The sequence below is a fragment of the Scyliorhinus canicula genome, unplaced genomic scaffold (assembly GCF_902713615.1).
Source record: "Scyliorhinus canicula unplaced genomic scaffold, sScyCan1.1, whole genome shotgun sequence".
NCBI lineage: Eukaryota > Metazoa > Chordata > Chondrichthyes > Carcharhiniformes > Scyliorhinidae > Scyliorhinus > Scyliorhinus canicula.
Window position 1 is genome coordinate 1,643,869 of NW_024055461.1, and position 4,831 is coordinate 1,648,699.

The 4,831-nt window shown below is 51.4% G+C and overlaps 1 protein-coding gene and 1 long non-coding RNA gene across 2 annotated transcripts in view; both read left to right on the plus strand.

Moving 5' to 3' along the window:
- Positions 1 to 4,831, plus strand: part of LOC119959603 (zinc finger protein 774-like) — a 1,152,970-nt gene that overhangs the window by 8,489 nt on the left and 1,139,650 nt on the right. The gene's annotated exons all lie outside the window — the stretch shown is intronic.
- Positions 1,278 to 4,349, plus strand: LOC119959621. The gene is made up of 3 exons (XR_005459236.1): positions 1,278 to 1,326; positions 2,077 to 2,183; positions 4,318 to 4,349. It is a non-coding gene; the product is annotated as an uncharacterized LOC119959621 (long non-coding RNA).

Sequence of the window (4,831 nt, forward strand, 5' to 3'; positions counted from 1 at the left end):
GGACATGGTGGACCGTCTGCTCGACCCACAGGAAAACCACGACCTTGCTGTACATTCAGGAGGCGGCTACGATGGTCGAGGGGCCGAAGACCCCGGCCATCGCACGAATGCCCACCTCGATGGTCATGGTGGGGTGGGCATAACATTTGACCCTACGTTGCCGTGTTAGTAGGTGGAAAGGCGAGGGCGCCGCGGAGGCAGCGGAGGGTCGACAGGCTCCCGTCCCCACAATGGTTCTTGGCTGCCCTGCCCCTGGCAGAGTGGAGGATGCCCCTGGGGTACTGGCCATGCCCACCCCTGGTACGGTCCAGCCGTGTATCTAAGACCAGGGTAGTAGGGAAATGGTGGGGGGGGGGGGGGTGGGAGGGGTGATGGACATGGCACCACAACAGCAGGTGCCACAAGGGAAGGTGCTGCAGGGCAACAGCAGAGCGGGGCAGCGTTCTTCAGCCCTGGATGGGCCTAAAACAATGTCCCAGGCTGCACCCACACCCACCACAGACGGTGAAAGGCAGGCAGGCCCCTGTGGGGCCCAAAACAAAGCCCTTGGTCTTCACAACAACCCCAGGTCGTCCCACCTCAGGCAGAGGGGCGGGAGGACAGAGGGCAGGGTCTGCAGCCCCAGGTGGTCCCTCTCCCACCTCAGGCAGAGGGATGGGAGGGCAGGGTCTGCAGTCCCAGGTGGTCCCACTCCCACCTCAGGCAGAGGGGCGGGAGGACAGAGGGCAGGGTCTGCAATCCCAGGTGGTCCCACCTCAGGCAGAGGGGTGGGAGGACAGAGGGCAGGGTCTGCAGTCACAGGTGGTCCCACCTCAGGCAGAGGGGCGGGAGGTCAGAGGGCAGCAGGAGTGGGGATTGGGGAGGGGGCGGGGCAGAGACAGGAACAATCAGCGAGTTATCCTGAGCCTGTGGCCGCTCTCACCGAAACAATGCCCGGGTGATTGACGTAAGAAGTCTTACAACACCAGGTTAAAGTCCAACAGGTTTGTTTCAAACACGAGCTTTCGGAGCACGGCTCCTCCTTCACCTGAAGAAGGAGCCGTGCTCCGAAAGCTCGTGTTTGAAACAAACCTGTTGGACTTTAACCTGGTGTTGTAAGACTTCTTACTGTGCTCACCCCAGTCCAACGCCGGCATCTCCACATCACGGGTGATTGACGGCAGGTCCCGACCAATAGGAAGAGGAGGCGGGTCGAGAGGACCGAGTGACGGCGGCTGGTCCTCCAACCAATCGCAGCGAATGAGGGGCGGGGCCAGGCTGTGAATGAAGCATGCGCAGTGTGGGTAATGGCGAAGGAGAAGGATGTCTTTTTCAGATCGGAAATTGGTGAGAGGCGTTTAACAATATGGAAGGAGCGAGAGAGCGCGGGAATGGGCGGAAACGTTCTGTAAAGCTGTTGTGAACCGCAAATCGTGGAAAAAAGTTTCCGGAACCCAGTTTGTACCGAGCAAAACTGCAACTCCTCATTTCAGCTCGGGTTAACGGCCGCCATCTTTATTGGATGTGCATCAGGGCGCATGCGCGTTTCTCATCTTTGTCGGGGCGACGTTTCAATGAGTGGGAGGGGCTTGTTCCCCATTGTTCAGAATGGAGACAACTTGTCCATCAAACTGGATTAGCCTTTGAGTCCCAATGTCTTATTGATGATGCAAAGCGGTGGTAGAGATGGAAAGAAAAGGAAGCCAGTCCTGCTCTCCGGATTTCACTGTCTCATTGGACATCCTGCCCCATGTGTCCAAAGCTCTGCGACCCTGTTCAGCCACATGAAGACCCAGATAGAAATTCACAATCCTGAGTAGACGTCACCCTCAAATCAGGGGACTGCTGATGACAAGAGGGTCAGTGTGCAGTGGGGCGGGGTGGGGAGGCATGAGCTGCCATCCTGGACCAGGGAGCAGGAGGGGCGAATGTTGTGAATTTATATCCTGGACTGACATTGATTAATTTTGGAAACTCCTTTTACAGGGGATTAGTCGGGGAGGATTTACACACGGCAAATTCAAACCAGGAGAAATGTTTATCTCCTGAATTTTATTTCTGGACTGACAGTGGAGCCTTTGTAAACCTCTTTCACAGGGGCTTAGAAAGGGATTTGCAGACAGGAAACTCACAACCAATCCTCACATCAAATTCTGACAGCACCATTCGGGTTATTAGGACCTGGAGATTATCGACCTTTGTGTGTCGGCATTGAGTTCCACATAATTATCACTCACTGTGTAAAATCTCCCCAGTAGATATTGCTCCCAATCTTAAATCCGTGTCCCATAATCCTTTTACAATCTGCTATTGAACAGCTTTTCTTTATCTTTTGCCGGGTTTGCTGTTGTTGTTTCCGGTGCCTGGGTTTCATTTGCTTTTCCTGTATTTGTAGGGGATGAATGGGCTTGGACCCGTCCATTTTAGGGTCCAGTACGCAATTGATGTTTGCTCCAAGAATCAATTGATGTGTATCCAGGTCTGGGGTGGACCCCAACAATTTTTTTCACAAATGAACATCGTCCCAGTTAGGGGCAACGACCCACTGACCACCACGCATCTCCCATTAGTGTCCGCAATGATCTTAGATACCGAAAGAGGGACCTGTTTATCGATTAGAATTGCAGCATCTCACGGGCAACACAGACGTATTCTTCCTGCCTGAAGAAAGGCAGAGAGCAGGTCACGCCCCCTGAACATTGACATCACGGCTTTGGACACGATTGCGAATCCTCCATTTTGTCAGCAGCAAACAAGGTCAGAGAAAATGGTGGGTCGCGAAGGTCGGCCGGCGTGGGTCGCGAAGGTCGGCCGGCGTGGGTCGCGAAGGTCGGCCGGCTTGGGTCGCGAAGGTCGGCCGGCGTGGGTCGCGAAGGTCGGCCGGCTTGGGTCGCGAAGGTCGGCCAGCGTGGGTCGCGAAGGTCGGCCGGCGTGGGTCGCGAAGGTCGGCTGGCGTGGGTCGCGAAGGTCGGCCGGCTTGGGTCGCGATGGTTGGCCGGCGTGGGTCGCGATGGTCGGCCGGCCTGGGTCGCGAAGGTCGGCCGGCGTGGGTCGCGAAGGTCGGCCAGCGTGGCTCGCAAAGGTCGGCCGGGTTGGGTTCCAAAGATTGGCCGGTTGATAAAAATGGGTATCCAGAAAAAAAGTTTGAAAAACATTGCCTTAACCGGTTGACGCATTTAGTTGACTGACTAAAAGCATGGTGCTTAGCACTGCTGCCTCACAGCACCAAGAGCCCGGGTTTGATTCTGGCCCCGGGTCACTGTCCGTGTGGAGTTGGCACGTTCTCCCTGTGTTTGCATGGGTCTCAGCTCCACAACCCAAAGATGTGCAGGGTAGGTGGATAGGCCACGCTAAATTGCGCCTTAATTGCAAAAACAAATAATTGGTTACTCTAAATTTATTTCAAAAAAGGATTGTCTCTTTCCTAATGTTCACAATTAAAGGGGTGAGTTCCCCAGGAGATGGCTAACATTTCAGGGCAATTAAATTAACAATGGACAGAAATATCTCAGGTGTTGCTGCATGGTCCAGATTAAATATATTATTTACAGTTTGTAATAAAGTAAATGTATTATTATTTCTCGTCTTGTAATATAAGACTGTAGCTACGTTATAGATTTCCAGTCATCTCTTCCCTCAGAGGGTTGTTAGTCTTTGGATTTCTCTTCCACAGGGACCAGTTATATCTGGGGGTCATTGAATATATTGAAGCACAAGTTTGACAGATATTTTATTGACAATGGAGTTAAGGGTTACGGGGAACAGGTAGGAAAATAGAGTGAAAGCTGAGATGAAGAGGGATTTCTTCACTCGAGGATGTGGTGAAGCTTTGGAATTCTCTATCCCAGAGGAATGTGCAGCCTCAGTCATCAGGTATGTTCAAGCCAAATGTTGCTAGGTTTCTAGATATTGAAGATATCGAGGAATATGGGGATCGTGTGGGAAAATGGTGCTGAGGTAGATCGGCCAAGGATCTCATTGAATGGTTAAGCAGAGTTGGTGGGCCGAATGGCCTACTCTTGCTCCTATTATAATCTCTGTGTCCTGGTCAGGAAGCAGTGAGCTGAGCTGGGATCTGTCAATCAGCCTGAATCGGCCCTTCAGGAGAATTGGGAGGGTGAATATTAGATACAGCAGAATGAGAATGGAGGGAGATTGTGTGGGATGGAGATGTACAGCTTTGGAAGAATGAGAGAAAATTATGTTCCATAAGAACTAGAATTGTCTGTTCTGAATTTTAATAATAATGATCTTGATTGTCACAGGTAGGCTTACATTGCAATGACGTTCCTGTGAATTTCTATCCTGTACTAACTGATGACTTTTGTGAATTTAAAGGATATTGGAAGAGGAGGAATTGTAGACAGAAATTTCAAACATCACGTCTCGATGTGACAAACTCACTCAATACCTCTGACCTGAATATCATTGGCGAGAAGGAGAAATGTTTGTCCAATCTGTCGGCTTCAAAAGATTTTAAACGTGAATGTGACTGGAAAAGCACCAAGACCCACACAACACACACCCGAGTGAGAGAGTTCCAGTGAACTGACTGTAGAAACATCAGTGTGACTGGAAAAGCACCGAGACCCACACAACACACACCCGAGTGAGAGTGTTCCAGTGAACTGACTGTGGAAAGATCTTTAACCAGACACACAACCTGAAAAAACATCACACCATTCACAGTGAGGAGAGACAGTGCACATGTTCTGTGTGTAGACAAGGCTTCCACTGATTGTCCAACCTGGAGAGACACGAGGAGACCCAAAACATGGAGAAACCGTGGAAATGTGGGGACTGTGGGAAGGAATACAGATTCCCATCTGAGCTGGAGATTCATCGACGCAAT